At 39.2% G+C, this 19,493-nt stretch overlaps 1 protein-coding gene across 10 annotated transcripts in view; it reads left to right on the plus strand.

Annotated features, from left to right (window-relative positions):
* The first annotated feature begins 674 nt into the window (after positions 1 to 674).
* DIS3L2 (DIS3 like 3'-5' exoribonuclease 2) overlaps positions 675 to 19,493 on the plus strand; it is a 408,739-nt gene continuing 389,920 nt past the window's right edge. For 7 of the 10 annotated variants that reach the window (XR_008381333.1, XR_008381334.1, XM_053598149.1 and 4 more), the window contains exon 1: positions 752 to 786. The gene's annotated coding sequence lies outside the window, so the exon portion shown is untranslated. Of the gene's footprint in view, positions 787 to 18,545; positions 18,665 to 19,493 lie in introns of those variants that run through there. The other 3 variants (XM_053598150.1, XM_053598151.1, XM_053598152.1) reach the window with 3 other exon arrangements.

The following is a 19,493-nucleotide window of genomic DNA, read 5'->3' on the forward strand; positions in this document are numbered from 1 at the left end:
TTTCATCCTTAGCTTCTCTACATACTTCGTTGGACAGGCCACACTGAACGTTCAATGGGTTTCTCAAGAGCGCTTACCTGAAACACCCTTCCGTACCCTATTTACTTGGTTGAAATCTCCATCATCAGGTTTTCCCCACCTGCGTCTCCCTTGGGCAGGTTGCCATATTCCTTAACTTGGCTCATCCCAGCCTGCAGGACGCTGCTTGGTTGACCTCCCTTTTCGCCCCCAGTAGCCTGCAGATACCGAGGTCAGGGACAGCACCAGGGTTTCCCACGTCAGATCTGCCAGTGCCAGTACTCCACCTAGCCCTGAGCACTTGCTGGATAAATGACACAATGTGTAAAGACTTGTAACGCGAAAGGCGCCGACAAGGCTACCCCGAGGGCTACACAGGATGCCTCCAGGCCGTGGTGACTTCAGAGTAAAACCCAACCCTACACGACAGAGCACAGCCCCGAGGCCCCGGGAGCGGGCCTGGAAGTCATCTGCTGGTGGGAGAGGGGCCGGAGTCAGCAAGAAGGCGTCTCAGAAGCCGCCGCAGCCGCAAGTTGCTCGCGCAGGGCGTCGCTGGAGAAACCTGGGCGGCCCCTCCCAAGGCTCTTCCGCCCCAACATCAGAGGAACCGCGGGTGACCAATTCCACTGACAGGCGCTCGCCCCGCGCTCACCGCTCTTGGCCCCACCCAGCCACCGTTGCTCCCTAGAACACCGCGCCCGTGACCCGGAAGAGGATTCTCCTTAGCAACTGCGGGACCGCGGCGGCGCCGGCCTCCCAGGAGCAACGGTGAGGCCCTCACTTGTCCCCAGTCCCCCCCTTCCCTCCGCACACCCCATCCGGGACAGCCTCGCGTCTGGTCTCTCCGGGGACTCCGTGGCGCCTAGCCCAGCACCTGTGTCGCGGCCTGCGGCGAGCGCGTTCAGCCTCTGGCGTTGCTGCTCGGCCCGGGCGTCGTCCCTGCCCACCTCAGGCCCCGCATACTGACCGGCCCGGCCTCCCAGGCAGCGCATCTCGCTCCCGCGCCGGGCAGGCCCTCCCTGTAGCCTTGTATGGTGCGCGTGGGGGTGGAAAACCAGCCTGTTGCGGTAGACAGGACGCTTCTGGAGCAACGCGTTCTCCTAGGTCCTGATGGAGATGTTCGGGACCAGCAGGGATGGGGCGCCTCGGGAATTTTGAACAGAAACTGCTTTATTATTACACTGTTTGCCCGCTGCTTTGCGCTTTCCAAAGTGATAACACTTTGACCTGCTTTATTGATTGTAGAGACTCATTAATTGTACATTTGAACTGATCCTTTCCCCAGGAATTAGCTTTCCAATTGTGAATGAGATTTAGTTGGTTAGTATGTTCTGGAAATCTCTCAGGGACTGACTAGGTTTGAGAAAAGATTTCCAGTGACATTTGCTATGGTGAAGGGAATGGGGGCAGGTGTTATTAATAATTCCAGTTTACCTTGAAAAGACACTGTGACACTCACAATCTCCCGTACTTGAGTTTGAACGAATAGTGCTGAGAGATCTGTAAGCTTTATTTGAACATTGTAGGATAAGGGCTTTATATTTAATCCAATGATGATGAAGCTAAAACTGAGTCATGTGAGCAATCTTTGGGAATTGTATCTATGCAAGACTAAATCTGCCCTCCATTTGGTAATAAAATGTAGGAGTTTATATACCAAAATTAATTTAAAACCATATAATTTCATCTTGTGTCAATGAATATTTATTAAATACCTGCAATGTTATGTGCACTTGAAAGGATATAGAAGAAATAAGAGACCTAACACATTAAATTGCTGGGAAAGCAATAAAATGGCATTTGTTTAAATATGTGGTACAGATATTAAGTGCTATCGGAGGTTAGAGGGTGGAGAAATCCATTGGGGCTGGAGTTTTCAGGAATATGTTTGTGGATTTAATTTGCCTCTAAAGTATAGATATATCACTAATTTGTAGTTGTATTGGAGAGAATGGCAAGTTCTAAATAATTTCATATATATATATATTTTTTTTTTTTGCAGTTTTTGGCCGGGGCTGGGTTTGAACCTGCCACCTCTGGCATATGGGGCTGGTGCCCTACTCCTTTGAGCCACAGGCGCCGCCCTAAATAATTTCTTATATTTTTAAGGGCTTGGAAAATAGTTACACATGGCATTTTAAAACTCTCAAGTCACTTGATTTCAGATTTATTACTTTCAAACCCTCATAGCACAAATCTGTCTGGCATTTTTCCTGTTTGAGATGTAAAATAATGAGTCTATTAGCAGGGAGTTGCTGTGCAGAGATTCTTTCTTTGTTTCTGTGGTTGGTTCTTTTATATACAACAGCACAGTTTAAATAGAGTTAATTACTGTTTGATACATACATAAGAGTCCTATGATATGTTGCTCTTTATTTACTTGAGATATTTTCAGAGTGCTTCTTGTGTAGCAGGCATTGTGTGTCCGGAAATACCAAAAACAACAGTTAGCAAACAGCAACCGTGTGTGTGTGTGTGTGTGTGTGTGTGTTTAGCCTATCAGCCTTTGGTGCTCAACATTTGCCCTGAGAAGTAGAAGTGCCAGAGCAATTTATACTTGTAGACATCTAAATTGACTTTTTTTTTTGTTAATAGGGATTTTAGGCTTAGTTCATTTGGGCATCTACCAGATCACAAATAGATCCATGAAAATGCACAAACTCTTAATGAGACTTCGTAAGATGTTTGGTTGTTTTCTTATAGGATTAGTGTTCATTTACTTACTGAACAAATACAATATTTGAATGTTTACTTGGCACTGTGCTTGGCATTGGAGATTGGGGAGAGAGAATGCATACATGGTCCCTGTTCTCACAGATGACAATCAAATAATCCCACATATGCAAAACTATAGCTGTGACATGTGTCTTAGGTAGAGAAATCACGGAAGTGACATTAGAACAGAGATCTTTAAAGAAAAATAGAAACATGTGTCTTAATGGTAATACATAAATTATTAAATTTGAATATTTTTTAAAAGCAAGTATAAAAAAAAAAAGAACAGAGATCTTCAGGATGCATACAAAGGAAAGAGCGTTCCAGTCAGAGCAAACAGCAGGGCACAAAGCCTCTGATGAGGGTATAGCTCTATATAGAGCTAGAAGACAGGAAGAATTTGGTAAGAAAAGGGACTGGAAGGATGGGTATGGGCTAAATGGTGCTGGACCTTGTAGGGAGGTTGAGGAGTAAAGAGAAGTCTCTCTAAGGTTTTGTTTAGGGACTTAGGCTGGATTTCAGTTGGGGATGGCACTGTTAGATTGTATTTAATAGGTTGCTTTATAGTTCTGCCACTGTGTAGTGTTTATATTGTCTTCTCTTCCCTTATTTCTTTAACATGCTCCTTCTGCTTTTTTGTGGTTGAAAAAGCCTCCATGTCCCACTAGCATGACCTGTCCATTTCATTTTTTAATTGAGAGAAAAGGAATTTTGGGGATTGTGATTTTTAGGAGTTAGTTGATTTTTATTTTTCTTTTTTTGAGACAGAATCTCACTCTGTTGTTTGGTCTGGAGTGCTGTGGCATAAACTTGAAGCAACCTTAAACTTTTGGGCAAGTGATTCTCCTGCCTCAGCCTCTTCAGTAGCTAGGACTACCAGCACCCTCCATGCCGGGCTAATTTTTCTATTTTTTGTAGAAATGGGGTCTTGCTCTTTTCAGGCTGATCTCAAACTTCTGGTCTCAAGTGATTACCTACCTAGACCTCCCAAAGTACTAGGATTACAGGCAAAAGTCATCGTGACTGGCCTGACTTTGGTTTCTTGTAATGTTGTATGATCAGCCTTCTACAATCCAGTTTTTAGAATGTCCTTTTATTTTAACCTTCAGAAAGATTTTTGTTTTATGAGTAGTTGCTGTGCGAAGTGAAATGCTATTTAGCATGAGGACAAGTAAAACTGTGTTCCTGGAATGAGCTGGTAGATCCCTGTGAGGTCTAGCCACCTGTGCCATTTTTGGTGCTGGTGGGAAGGTGGGGATTTGACCAGAGTTCTTGTTGTCTTTATTATACTGAAGGTAGTGGTAGAACTGCGCAAGGTGCTTCTTTTTGTCACATAACATAAAGTAGAAGGATTTTACAACAGGGATGTTTCATACAGAGAGCATTTTATTTGGACCCATAGCAAGAACTTGATGTCCTAGAGTTGTTGGTGTGTGTATGTTAAGGTTAGACTTGGTCAAGTTTAGTCACTTGAACACTAAATAAAAGACAGTGTTTATACTGGTGGGCTGGGACTTCATGTGGCGCAAAGCCCAGTGAAGTTATATTTGTGATGAAATTATTGGGGATAAGGGCTCATGAAGAGGTACCTTGCCCTCTAAGTAGAAAGAAGAGGGAGGTTATTGAATACCAATTCTCCATTTGAGAAGATGATTTAATGATGAGAAAATTGAGGTTCGAGGGTATTAAGTCATGTTAAGTTATGGCATTAGAACCAAAGCATGGACCCATGTCTGTCTGTTTCCAGAGTCCGTATTTCTCCCATCCTGCTCCTTTATGTTACCTCCCTGAATCACTTTCTGATTTCAGCATTAACACTGGGTATGAGGACACCAGCATGAATATAGAAGTGGTAAAGAAGTCAGCATGCTTTATGCTAGTTAATTTATTGATTGTCTTAGACATTGGCTTACCACTTCCTCAAAGAATATCACACTTCCTTAAGCATCCAGAATCTTGCTTCAGCTTAAAGGTCTTTGTGTGATCTGTTAAAAATTGCATCATTCTTCTTGCAGTGCTTTTAGTTATCTTATACAAATCTTTTTACTCTTGAGTTCTGGCAAGTGCTCACTTTGCTAGAACTCCCTGAAGTCACTGTCAGTGGTTTAGTTTGATCAAAGAGTGCACTGCCCTTTGCTGTATTCCCACACCCCCATGAGTCTTCTTGTTAATGTAACTTTAGAAAAAAAGATGAAGATCAGTTTTTTGTTAACTTCTAACAGGTGACAACTTACAAGACATGATAGAACTTAGCAGGATTTCAGTGGTAAATATTGAGTCTACAGTTAAGACTATGCATGTCTTTACATGCATTCTGTATGGTCTTAACTTGTTTTTAGATTGTATTCTTTTATAAATACTGAGAAGTTATAAAATAAAGTATGCAGAATATAGGTAAGGTATACAGAATGACAGGACAACAAATATCCAATGAACCCAACTACCATAATAAGAAAAATATTATCATTGCCATTGAAGATCTCTGTGCCTTTCCCTTTCTGAGGTAATCTGAATTTTGAACCATGTTGAACCATGTTGTTTGTATCCCTAAACTGTTATTTAATTTTGTATGTTTTTGAGGTTTGCAAAATGGAATCACAATGTAGATCAGGTGTCCTCAAATTGTGGCCCGTGGGCCACGTGAAGTGGTGTGGATTGTATTTGTTCCCATTTTGTTTTTTACTTCAAAATAAGATATGTGCAGTGTGCTTAGGAATTTGTTCATAGTTTTTTTTTTTCAACTATAGTCCGGCCCTCCAACGGTCTGAGGGACATTGAATTGGCCCCCTGTTTAAAAAGTTTGAGGATGCCTGATGTAGATGTTTTTCTGCAACTTGCTTTTTCCCCTCATAACACTAGGTGTGTTTGCTTTGCTGTGTTTTATGTTTCTACTAAGAAGACTTATTTTGCAAATAATCCTGGGTTGTAGTAACATACATTTATTTCATAATAATTTTCCTTATTAGTTTTAAAAGGAATATGATTCATATGTTTCTGCCTTGTGGCAGTGAAAAAAAGAATCATTTCTGACTGGATAGAAAGAAGACTAAGAAGAATTTATTGCTATGTTTTAAGCAATTGTTCTTTATTTTCATTTACTGTATTTATGCTTTTATTTTAAGAAATTCTATCTCTGGGTGGTGCCTGTGGCTCAGCGAGTAGGGCGCCGGTCCCATATACCGAGGGTGGCGGGTTCGAGCCCAGCCCCTGCCAAACTACAACAAAAAAATAGCCGGGCCCTGTGGCGGCCACCTGTAGTCCCAGCTGCTCAGGAGGCTGAGGCAAGAGAATCGCCTAAGCCCAAGAGCTGGAGGTTGCTGTGAGCTGTGACGCCATAGCACTCTACCAAGGGTGACAAAGTGAGACTGTCTCTTAAAAAAAAAAAAAAAAAAAAAAAAAGAAATTCTATCTCCGTGTGCTCTGTTGTCCTCACTCTAGAACTCTAGAACACATCATAGGGCCATACCATAGAGTGGGAGTGTGGGCAGGAGCCCTTCATGGGGGTGTTTTCTTTTTCTTATTTTATCCTCTTCTACCTTACTTTGGGTAGCCTGGGACACTTCCCATTCACCCAGATAGGTGCAACCTATTTGTTCTTTACCTTGACTGTGTATAAGAATCACCAGGGGAGCTTTGGATGGGTGCAAACCATGACCAATGCCTGGATGCCAACCATCTACCTATGCCTGGATGCAAACACTGACCAGTTAAAGTAGAATATTTCCTTTAAATAGAATTGAATTAGAATATTCCTATCTTTTGCCTGGTTTTAAATTTAAAACATTTTTATTTTGTTTTCATTGGGTTGCTTCTTTCATTTTGATTTGTTAGCCTTTATGTGTTCTGTATATTAATTCTTTTTTTTTTTTTTTTTTGTAGAGACAGAGTCTCACTGTACCGCCCTCTGGTAGAGTGCCGTGGCATCACACGGCTCACAGCAACCTCTAACTCCTGGGCTTACGCGATTCTCTTGCCTCAGCCTCCCGAGAAGCTGGGATGTATATTAATTCTTATACTCTTGTGTGTTATATTTTTTCCAGTCTGTTGATTTGTCTTTATGATTTCTTTTGATTTATAGACATTTTTAATTTTTAAAATTTGAGTCTTCATCATTATGAATCTGTGTTTTATGTTTTTATTAAGAAGACTTTCTTTACTCCTATGTTTTAAACAGTTTTTCTATATTTTCTTTTCCTTTTTTCTTTTTTTTTGGAGAATGAGTCTTACTCTGCTGCCCTTGTAGAGTGCTGTGGCATCATAGCTCCTAGCAACCTGAAACTCTTGGGCTCAAGTGATCCTCTTGCCTCAGTCTTTGGAGTAGCTGGGACTACAGGTGCCTACCACAAAGAATGGCTATTTTTTTAGAGACAAGATCTTGCTCTTGCTCAGGCTGGTCTCTAATTCCTGAGCTCAAACATTCTACCCACCTCACCACACCTTACCCTTGATCTTTATTGTTTTTTACATCTTAAATTTATTGCTTTTGGTATATAGGAATGATAGTAATAATTTATTTGCTGGTTTTGAATCTCCTCTTTCTGTCATTCTTGCTGAAATCTCACTAGTCTTAATAATTTGTGAGTTTATCCTTTTAGATGTTTGGGTAGATAGTCATTATATCTGTAAATAATATTTTATTTATTTATTTTTTATTGTTAAATCATAGCTGTGTACATTAGTGCAGTCAAGGGGTACAATGTGCTGGTTTCATATACAATCTGAAATATTCTCATCAAACTGTTCAACGTAGCCTTCATGGCATTTTCTTAGTTATTGTATGTAGACATTTGTATTCTGCCTTTAGTAAGCTATGACTGTACCCATTCTAAGATGCACCGTAGGTGTGGCCACACCTATTACTCTGCCTCCACCCTAACCTCCTCCCTCCCTTCCCCTTCTTTGGCTCTTTCCCCGTAGTCTTGTGCTATAGTTGGGTTATAGCCTTCATGTGAAAACTATAAATTAGCTTCATAGTAGGGCTGACTACATTGGATACTTTTTCTTCCGTTCCTGAGATACTTTGCTAAGAAGAATATGTTCCAGCTCCATCCATGTAAACATGAAAAAGGTAAAGTCTCCAACTTTCTTTAAGGCTGCATAATATTCCATGGTATACATGTACCACAATTTGCTAGTCCATTCGTGGGTCGATGGGCACTTGGGCTTCTTCCATGACTTAGCAATTATGAATTGGGCTGCAATAAACATTCTGGTACAGATGTCTTTGTTATGTTGTGATTTTTGGTCTTCTGGGTATAAACCTAGTAAAGGAATTATAGGATCGAATGGCATGTCTATTTTTAGGTCTCTAAGTATTCTCCAAACATTTTTCCAGAAGGAACGTATTAGTGTGCATTCCCACCAGCAGTGTAGAAGTGTGCCCTTTTCTACACATCCATGCCAACATGTCTGGTTGTGGGATTTTGTTATGTGGGTTACTCTTACTGGGGTTAGGTGATATCTCAAAGTAGTTTTGATTTGCATTTCTCTGATGATTAAGGATGATGAGCTTTTTTTCATGTGTTTGTAGATCGTGCGTCTGTCTTCTTTAGAGAAGTTTCTCTTCAAGTCCCCTGCCCACCCTGAGATGGGATCACTTGTTCTTTTCTTGCTAATACGTTTGAGTTCTCTGTGGATTCTGGTTATTAGACCTTTATCGGAGGTATAACCTGCAAATATCTTCTCCCATTCTGAGGGCTGTCTGCTTGCTTTACTTACTATGTTCTTGGCTGTGCAGAAGCTTTTTAGTTTGATCAGGTCCTAGTAGTGTATTTTTGATACTGCTTCAATTGCCTAGGGAGTCCTCCTCATAAAATATTCACCCAGGCCGATTCCTTCAAGAGTTTTTCCTGTACTTTCTTTAAGTATTTTTATAGTTTCATGTCTTAAGTTTAAGTCTTTTATCCAGTGAGAGTCTATCTTAGTTAATGGTGAAAGGTGTGGGTCCAGTTTCAATCTTCTACAGGTTGCCAGCCAGTTTACCCAGCACCATTTGTTAAATAGGGAGTCTTTTACCCACTGAATGTTTTTAATTGGCTTGTAAAAGATCAAATAACAGTAAGTAGCTGGATTCATCTCTTGGTTCTCTATTCTGTTCCAGACATCTATTTCTCTGTTTTTGTGCCAGTACCATGCTGTTTTGATCACTATGGATTTATAGTACAGTCTCAGGTCTGGTAGCGTGATTCCTCCTGCTGTGTTTTTATTGCTGAGTGATGTTTTGGCTATTCAAGGTTTTTCTGATTCCATATAAAACGAAGTATTATTTTTCAACATCTTTAAAGTATGACAATGGAGCTTTAATAGGAATTGCATTAAAATTATATATTGCTTTGGGTAGTATAGACATTTTAATAATGTTGATTCTTCCCAGCCATGAGCATGGTATGTTTTTCCATTTGTTAACATCTTCAGCTATTTCTTTTCTTAAAGTTTCATAGTTCTCTTTGTAGAGATCTTTCATGTCCTTTGTTAGGTATATTCCCAAATATTTCATCTTCTTTGGCACTACTGTGAAGGGAATAGAGTCTTTGACTGTTTTTTGGCTTGGTTATTGTTGGTATATATAAAGGCTACAGATTTATGGGTGTTGATTTTGTAGCCTGAGACATTGCTGTATTCCTTGATCAGTTCTAAAAGTTTTGTAGTAGAATCTCTAGTGTTTTCCAGATATACGATCATATCATCTGCAAAGAGTGAAAGTTTGATCTTTTCTGACCCTATGTAGATACCCTTGATTGCCTTTTCTTCCCTAATTGCAATGGCTAAAACTTCCATTACAATGTTAAAGAGCAATGGAGACAATGGGCAGCCTTGCCTGGTTCCTGATCTAAGTGGAAATGATTACAATTTAACTCCATTCAATACGATATTGGCTGTGGGTTTGCTGTAGATGGCCTCTATGAGTTTAAGAAATGTCCCTTCCATACCAATTTTCTTAAGTGTTCTGATCATGAAGAGATGCTGGATATTATCAAAAGCTTTTTCTGCATCAATTGAAAGAATCATATGGTTCTTATTTTTTAGTTTGTTTATGTGCTGAATTACATTTATAGATTTACGTATATTGAACCAGCCTCGAGAGCCTGGGATAAATCCCACTTGGTTGTGGTGTATAATTTTTTTGATGTGTTGTTGGATTCTGTTTGTTAGGATCTTATTGAGTATTTTAGCATCAATATTCATTAGTGATATTGGTCTATAATTTTCTTTTCTTGTAGGGTCTTTCCCTGGTTTGGGGATCAAGGTGATGTTTGCTTCGTAGAATGTGTTGGGTAATATTCCTTCTTTTTCTGTATTTTGGAAGAGGTTTAGTAGTATAGGTACTAGTTCTTCTTTAAAGGTTTGGTAGAATTCTGACGTGAAGCCATCTGGTCCTGAGCTTTTCTTTTTAGGGAGATTTTGTATAGTTGATGCTATTTCAGAACTTGATATAGGCCTGTTCAACATTTCCACTTCGTTCTGGCTAAGTCTTGGTAGGTGGCGTGCTTCTTGGTATTGGTCGATTTCTTTCAGATTTTCATATTTCTGAGAGTAGGGTTTCTTGCAGTATTCGTTAAGGATTTTTTGAATTTCTGAGGGGCCTGTTGTTATTTCATCATTACCATTTCTGATTGATGAAATTAGAGATTTTACTCTTTTTTTCCTGGTTAGGTTGGCCAAAGGTTTATCTATTTTATTGATCTTTTCAAAGAAACAGCTTTTGGATTTATTGATCTGGTGTATAATTCTTTTGTTTTCAATTTCATTTAATTCTGCTCTGATTTTGGTTATTTCTTTTCTTCTGCTGCGTTTGGGGTTGAAGTGTTCTTCTTTCTCCAGTTGCTTGAGATGTTCCATTAAGTTATTGACTTTCTCTCTTTCCGTTTTCTTGAGGAAGGCTTGCGGTGCTATAAATTTCCCTCTTAGGACTGCCTTTGCAGTATCCCAGAGGTTCTGGTAGTTCATGTCTTGATTGTTGTTTTGTTCCAAAAATATGGTGATTTCCTTCTTAATCTCGTCTATAACCCATCTATCCTTCAGCATAAGGTTGTTTAGCTTCCATGTTTTTGTATGGGTATGCAGGTTCCTGTTGTTATTTAGTTCAACTTTTATTGCATGATGGTCTGAGAAGATGCAAGGAATAAGTTCTATTTTTTTTAAATTTGCTGAGGTTAGATTTGTGGCCTAGGATGTGGTCGATTTTGGAGTTATATCTGTAAATAATAAAAACACAGTCTCTCTTCCAGTATTTATTTTTATTTCCTTTTCTGATTAAATTGACTAGGGCTGCTCCAGCAGTGTTAAGTTATAGGTGATATTTTGTCCTAACTTTAATGGAAATACTGATAATGTTACACTTTTATGTATGATGTTTTCTGTTTCTGATAGATAAATATTTTTATAAGTAAGGAAGTATCCTGCTATTATTGTTTTGTTTTTAGATGTTTGATATTAATTGGTAATATATCTTATTTTCATTTCTTGCCTTTTTTTTTTTTTGGCCAGGGCTGGGTTTGAACCCACCACCTCAGGCATATGGGACCGGTGCCCTACTCCTCGAGCCACAGGCGCTGCCCACTTGCCTTTTTTTTTGACTTTTTTTTTTTAATTGTTTGGGATTCATTAAGGATACAAAGAATTATGTTACACTGATTGCATTTGTTAGATAAAGTCCCTGTTATAATTGTGTCCCGCCCCCACGAGGTGTGCCCATTTCTCTCCCTTCTCCCTCTTTCTCATTCTCCTACCTTCACCTTGTATTAGCTCATCTTCTGCTTTCATATTAGAATAAAAGACATTGGATTCTTCTCCATTCTTATGATGCTTTACTAAGAAGAATGTGTTTCACCTCCATCCAGGTTAATATTAAATATGTAAAGTCTCCATCTTTTTTAGTGGCTGAATAGCATTCCATGGTATACATATGCCACAGCTTATCCATTCCTGGGTTGGTGAGCATTTTTAGGCTGTTTACATATTTTGGTGATTGTAAATTGAGCTGCGATGAATAGTCTCGTGCATATGTCCTTATGATAAAAGGATTTTTTTCTTCTGAGTAGATGCCTGGTAATGGGATTGCAGGATCAAATGGGATGTCTAATTTGAGTTCTTTGAGGGTTCTCCATACTTCCTTCCAAAAAGGTTGCATTAGTTTGCAGTCCCACCAACAGTGTAAAAGTGTTCCCTTCTTTCCATATCCACACCAGCATCTGCAGCTTTAAGACTTTGTGATGTGGGCCATTCTTACTGTGATTAAGTGATATCTCACTTAAGGTAGTTTTGATTTGCATTTTTCTGATGATTAGGGACAGTGAGCATTTTTTCGTATGTTTGTTAGTCATCCATCTGTCTTTAGTGAAGGTTCTATTCATCTCTCTTGCCCAGTGATATATGGGATTGTTGGGTCTTTTTTTGTTGGTTAATTTGAATTCTCTATACATCTAGTTATCAAATTTTTGACTAATTCATAATATTCAAATGTAATTTCCCATTCTGAAGGTTGTCTGTTTGCTTTGGTGGTTGTTTCCTTAGTTGTACAGATGCTTTTCAGTTTAATTAAGTCCTATTTATTTTTGTTGTTGCAATTGCCATGGAAGTCATCTTCATAAAATATTTCCCCAGGCTGATATCATCAGGTGTTTCCCCCACACTTTCTTCAAGGATTTTTATCGTTTCATGCCTTAGATTTAAGTCTTTTATCCATTTTGAATCAATTTTTGTAAGTGGTGAGAGTTGTGGTTCCAGTTTCAGTCTTTTGCATGTGGTTATCCAGTTCTCCTAGCACCATTTATTGAATAGGGATTCTTTTCCCCAGTGTATGCTCTTGTTTGGTTTATTAAAGATCAGGTGGCTATAAGATGTTAATTTCGTCTCATGGTATTTTATTTAGTTCCAAATGTCAGAGTCTCTATTTTTGTGCCATAATACCATGCTGTTTTGATCACTGTGGCCTTGTGGGATAGCTGAAAGTCTGGTAGGCTGATACCCATGGCTTTGTTTTTTTTATTAAATCATAACTGTATACAATGATATGATTATGGGGCATCATACACTCACTTCATAAACCATTTGACACATTTTTATCACAGTGGTTAACATAGCCTTTCCGGCGTTATCTCAGTTACTGTGCCAAAACATTTACATTCTACATTTACCAAGTTTCGCAAATACCCCTGTAATATGCATCACAGGTGGGCTTTGTTTTTATTGCAGGGTTTCTTCTGGTTCCATACGAAACAGAAGAATTATTTTTTCCAAATCTTGGAAGTATGATGAGGGTTTTTTTTTTGTAGAGACATAGTCTCACTTTATGGCCCTCAGTAGAGTGCCGTGGCCTTACACAGCTCACAGCAACCTCCAACTCCTGGGCTTAAGCGATTCTCTTGCCTCAGCCTCCCGAGTAGCTGGGACTACAGGCGCCCGCAACAACGTCCGGCTATTTTTTGGTTGCAGTTTGGCTGGGGCCGGGTTTGAACCCGCCACCGTCGGTATATGGGGCCGGCACCTTACTGACTGAGCCACACGCGCCGCCCTGATGATGGTATTTTAATGGGGATTGCATTGAATCTGTAGATTGCTTTGGGTGGTATAGACATTTTGACAGTGTTTATTCTTCTCATCCATGAGCATGATATGTGCTTCCATTTGTTAATATCTTCTGTTATTTCTTTTCTTAGGGTTTTGTAATTGTCTTTGTAGAGGTCCTTCATTTCTTCTGTTTTGTGTATTTCTAGATACTTTAATTTCTTTGAAGCTACTATGAAGGTAATTGTGTCCTTGATTAGCTTCTCATGTTGGCTGTTATTGGCATATACAAAGCTACTGATTTGCAGACATTGATTTGATATCCTGAGACATTGCTGTATTTTTTGATCATTTCCAGGAGTCCTGTGGTTGAGTCTTTGGGGTTCTTCATGTATAAGATCATATTGTCAGCAAAGAGTGAGAGTTTGACCTCCTCTGCACCCATTTGGTTGTCCTTTATTTCCTTCTCTTACCTGATTGCATTGGCTAGAACTTGTAGCACTATGTTGAATAGTAGTGGCAATAGAGGACAGTCTTGTCTGGTTCCAGTTCTAAGTGGTAAAACTTTTCAGTTTTACTCCATTCAGTATAATGTTAGCTGTGGGTTTGTTATAGGTGGCTTTGATAAGTTTAAGAAATGTGCCACCTATGCCTATATTCTTAAGTGTTCTAATTAGAAAAGGATGCTGAAATTTATTGAATGCTTTTTCTGCATCTCTTGAGAGGATCATGTGGTCTTTGTTTTTGCTTCTGTTGGTATGGTGAATTACGTTTATGGACTTGTGTATGTTAAACCAGCCTTGCATCCCTGGGATGAAACCTACTTGATTGTGATGAATGATTTTTTTAATGTGTAGCTGTAATCTATTGGCTAGGGTTTTATTGAGAATTTTTGTATCTATATTTGTTAGTGAGATTGGTCTGAAATTCTCCTTTTTAGTTGGGTGTTTTCCTGGGTTTGGTATCAAGGTGATGTTTGCTTCATAGAATGTGTTGGGGAAGATTCCTTCCTTCTCAATATTTTAGAATAATTTCTACAGGATGAATATAAGCTATTCTGTGAAGGTTTGATAGAATTCTGGTATGAAGTCATCTGGTCCAGGGAATTTCTTTGTTGGGAGATTTTTTTATTGTTTCTTCCTTCTCAGTTCTTGAGATTGACCTGTTGAAGAGGTCTATTTCTTCTTGATTAAGTCTAGGGAGAGGGTATGATTCTAGGTATAGATCCATTTCCTCCACATTGTCAAATTTTAGGGCATAGAATTTCTTGTAGTAAAGAGATCAGAAATGATCTCTTGTATCTCTGTGGCATTTGTTGTTATTTCCCCTTTATTGTTTGTGATTGAGATTTTACTTTTCTGTTTCTTGTTAATCTGACCAAGGGTTTATTGATTTTGTTTTGTTTTTTTGAAGTACCAACTTTTTGTTTTGTTAATTTTCTGAATGATTCTTTTGTTTTCAATTTATTAATCTGATTTAATTTTGGTTATTTCTTCTGCTGGGTATGGGATTAGATTGTTGTTCTTTTTGGTATTTGGTAATTTTGGTTATTTCTTCTGCTGGGTATGGGATTAGATGATTCATGGGCTTGCTGATGTGCTCTCTTTCTGTTTTTCTTTTTCTTTTTTTTTTTTTTTTTGTAGAGACAGAGTCTCACTTTATGGCCCTTGGTAGAGTGCCATGGCATCACACAGCTCACAGCAACCTCCCAACTCCTGGGCTTAAGCGATTCTCTTGCCTCAGCCTTCCAAGTAGCTGGGACTACAGGCGCCCGCCACAACGCCCAGCTATTTTTTTGGTTGCAGTTCAGCCGGGGCTGGGTTTGAACCCGCCACCCTCGGTATATGGGGCCGGCGCCTTACCAACTGAGCCACAGGCGCCGCCCTTCTGTTTTTCAAATGTAGGCATCTAATGTGATAAATTTCCCTCTTTTTGTTTTTTATTAAATCATAGCTGTGTACATTAATGCAATCATGGGGCACCATACACTGGCTTTATATACCATTTGACATGTTTTCATCACACTGGTTAACATAGCCTTCCTGGCATTTCCTTAGTTATTGTGTTAAAACATTTATATTCTACATTTAGTAAGTTTCACATGTACCCTTATAAGATGCACGGTAGGTGTGATCCCACCAATCACCCTCCCTCCGCCCGTCCTCCCCTCTCCCCTCCACTCCCTCTCCCTCTTCCCCGTATTCTTAGGTTATAACTGGGTTATAGCTTTCATATGAAAGCCATAAATTAGTTTCATAGTAGGGCTGAGTACCTTGAATACTTTTTCTTCCATTCTTGAGATACTTTACTAAGAAGAATATGATCCAACTCCATCCATGTAAACATGAAAGAGGTAGAGTCTCCATCTTTCTTTAAGGCTGCATAATATTCCATGGTGTACATATACCACAATTTATTAATCCATTCGTGGATCGATGGGCACTTGGGCTTTTTTCATGACTTAGAAATTATGAATTAGGTTGTAATAAACATTCTGGTACAGATATCTTTGTTATAATGTGATTTTTGGTCTTCTGGGTATTTGGAAGATCGAATGGCAGGTCTATTTTTAGATCTCTAAGTGTTCTCCAAACATCTTTCCAAAAGGAATGTATTAATTTGCATTCCCACCAGTAGTGGATAAATTTCCCTCTTAAGACTGCTTTTGCTATATCCCACAGGTTTTGGTAACCTGTGACTTCATTGTTGTTATGTTTGAGGAATTTAACGATTTCCTCTCTCATCTCTTTCTGAACCCAACTATCATTCAGCATAAGGTTGTTTATTTTCCAGGTCTTTGTGCGAGGATGAACGTTTTTGTTGGAGTTGCGTTCCACCTTTGGTGTCTTGTGGTCTGAGAAGATATAAAGTATAATTCCTATACTTTTAATTTTGCTGAGGTTTGATTTTTTTTTTTTTTATTAAATCATAGCTGTATACATTAATGCGATCATGGGGCACCATATACTGGTTTTATGTACCATTTGACATATTTTCATCACACTGGTTAACATAGCCTTCCTGGCATTTTCTTAGCTGAGGTTTGATTTGTATCCGAGGATGTAGTCAGTTTTGGAGTATGTAGCATGCGCTGACCAGAATAACGTATATTCCTTAGCTTTGGGATGGTGTGTTCTGTATATGTCTATTAATCCTATTTGTTCTAGGGTCACATATAAGTCTTTTGTATCTTTGTGAGGGGCGGTAAAGTCCCCAATATTATGGTGTTATGGGATATCATAATGCTCAGGCCTATCAAGATCTATTTCATAAATCTGGGAACATTTAAGTTGGGTGCATAAATATTTAAAATTGAAATGTCTTCTTGTTTTATTGTTCCTTTGACCAATATAAAGTGTCACTCTTTGTCTTTCTTAACTTTAGTTGCTCTAAATCTGCTTGTATCTGAAAATAAGATTGCAACCCCCTCCTTTCTTCTGATTTCCATTTGCTTGAAATACTGTTTTCCATCCCTTAACCCTGAGTCTCGATTTGTTCTTCAAGGCTAGGTGTGTCTCCTGGAGACAGCAAATGGATGGCTTGTGCTTTTTTATACAGTCAGCCAGCCTGTGACTCTTCAGTGGTGAATTCAATCCATTGGCATTTATTGAGAGAATTGATAAGTATGGCAGAGTGCTATTTATCTTATTTTGAGAAAGTGCGTTGTGTAGTTTTATCCTTTGCACCATTGTGGAAGCTAAGTTTTGACCTTTAGCTTTTGGGTGTTTATTTAGCTGGTGATCCATTGTGGTGGTCAGTGTTGAGAATAGGTATACGTATTTTCTGTAGAGCTGCTTTTGTTGTGGCGAATTTCCTCAGTGCTTGTATATCTGCAAAAGATTTGATTTCTCCATCAGTTCTGAAGCTTAGCAGGATAGAGAATTCTGGGTTGAAAATTGTTTTATTTAAGAATACTGAAGGTGGATGACCATGCTCTTCTGGCTTGGAACATTTCAGTTGAAAAGTCTGCTGTCATCCTAATGGCTCTGCCTCTGTAGGTCAGTTGGTGTTTACTCCTGGCTGCTTGCAGAATTGTTTTCTTTCATTTTGACTTTGTACAGGTTCATTACAATGTGTCTTGGAGAGGCTCTGTTTGAGTTGAGATGACCTGGGGTTTGATATCCATTTGAAAGGAGTGTGCCAGGGTCTTTAGTAAAACTTGGGTAGTTTTCATTTATGATAGTCTCCAATAGGGCTTCTAGTCATTTGAGACAATCTCTTCCCCTTCAGGAATCCTTATTATTCATATGTTTGAATGCTTCATGGAGTCTCATAGTTCTCTAAGTGCCTTTTCTGCATCTTTAACTACTTGGGTTAACTAAAAAACTTTTATCCTCTAGCTCTGATGTTCTTTCTTCTCCATGGTGTAGTCTATTTTTGATACTTTCTACTGTATCTTGATTGTCTCCTTCCTTGATTGTCTCCTTCATTTCCTTAAGCTCTGCCATATCCTTTCTATATTCTACATATCTTTGTCTGAGTTTTTGTTCTGTCTTTCCATTTTTTTTCATTTCCATTCCTGTTATTGTCTTAATCATCCATCTTTTAAATTCACTTTCTGTAAGTCCATTAATTCTTTATAAGTGGAGTCTTCTGCAGTCGCTGCCTCATGGTCCACTGGAGGAGTTCCTCTGTTTTGGTTTTTCATGTTGCCTGAATTTTTCTGTTGGTTCCTCCTCATGTGTTTTTTCTTGTTTATCTCCATGTCCTCGTTTTTTTGCTTCTCACTGCCTCCTTTGTTTCAAACAGAGGTCCTTGCTCTTGATGACAGTACGTTGCAATATGTCACCAGGACACCAGGTGGCCCTGCAGTTTTTTTAGGAGATAGCACAGCCAGCAACTTCTATGGTCCTTATTCCAAACTTAGTTGTCTTCAGTGATAGCCTGATTGTTTCCTTGGTATTTAGTCCCTGCTGGGTTGGGATCTTAAAATTCACAAGAATCCTTCAGGGGTAGGTCTCACAGTACCCCCTGACTCCAGTTCCTGTGGGGTGCAGGAGTCCCTCAGTCTGTCTCAAGAGTGGAGCTCTGATTCTGGCAGGTGGAATTTTGACAGCCATGCTTTAGGCCTCTGCTAAGACCTTCTCATGACCTTCCCACAATGGCAGCCCTGTGGCTGCCAAAACCTTCTCAGTATGGCTGCCTGGTAGCCACCAAATTTATGGCAAAACCACTTCAACCAGCATTCAAATCTGGTTGCTGTATATTGAGTTTGCCCACTCTTCTAAGCTTTCCACTCAGCGCAGCTTCCCCCAACAATTGAAAACTCTGGAAACGCTTCCTCCTGTCCTGGACCTCTGTGGGCAGTCAGCTGATCCCAGCCATCGCAATCACTTGCCTAATTCATCAGATTTCCATCACTCCGGATCATATGCTGTATCCAGCTCACCACCTCCTTGCTGTGCTTTGTGAGCTATGACTCCAGGTAAGGTCCCATGCCAGGTATGGCTGGGTTCTCTCTTTTATCCCAGTTGTTCCTAGGAGAGCTCAGCTGAATGATCCCTTTGGTCCACCATCTTTCTCCCCCTGCCCTTTTTTGCCCTTTGTTAAGTTCACCTGCCCTTACTACCATGTAGTACTGAATTATGAATTATGTTAATGGACTTAGAATATGGGTACTTGCTTGAATGTAATCTTTCTATGTACTGTGAGAATTCAATTTGTTAATTTTATTTATGTATATAATTTTGAAAAATTATTGTTTCAGGTTAATTTGAGGATACAAAAGAATTAGGTTACAATGTTTGCATTTGTTAGGTAGAGTCCCTCTTATAATTGTGTCCTGCACTTAAGAGGTGTGCCATACATTCTGACATTGTGCCTTGCATGTGGGAGCACATCCATCCCCCTTCCTTCTCCCTTGTCTTGGGATTCAATTTGTTAATATTTATTTAGGATTTTTGCATCTGTATTTATAAATGAGATTGGCTTGTATTCTTTGCATTCCTTGTTTGCCTTTGCAGTCCAGAATACATTTAACTTACAGCACATTCATGAATTTTTCATCTTATTCTGTGCTTTGGAATAGTTTACCTAATATGAGAGGCAAGATAATTTTCTTTTACATTTGTTTATGATATAGTATATATTCAATACTTACAGATTTTAACTTTTTGCAATTAAATCTATCAATCTTTTTTAAGGTTTAATATTTTATGGTCACTTCTTCATTCTATCAAGTTTGGTCTAAAGTAGATAAGGTTCTAATTCATTTCTTTTCTCCTGTATATAGTTCCAATACCATTTAGTGAGAT

The sequence above is a fragment of the Nycticebus coucang genome, chromosome 7 (assembly GCF_027406575.1).
Source record: "Nycticebus coucang isolate mNycCou1 chromosome 7, mNycCou1.pri, whole genome shotgun sequence".
In the NCBI taxonomy this organism is placed as follows: Eukaryota; Metazoa; Chordata; class Mammalia; order Primates; family Lorisidae; genus Nycticebus; species Nycticebus coucang.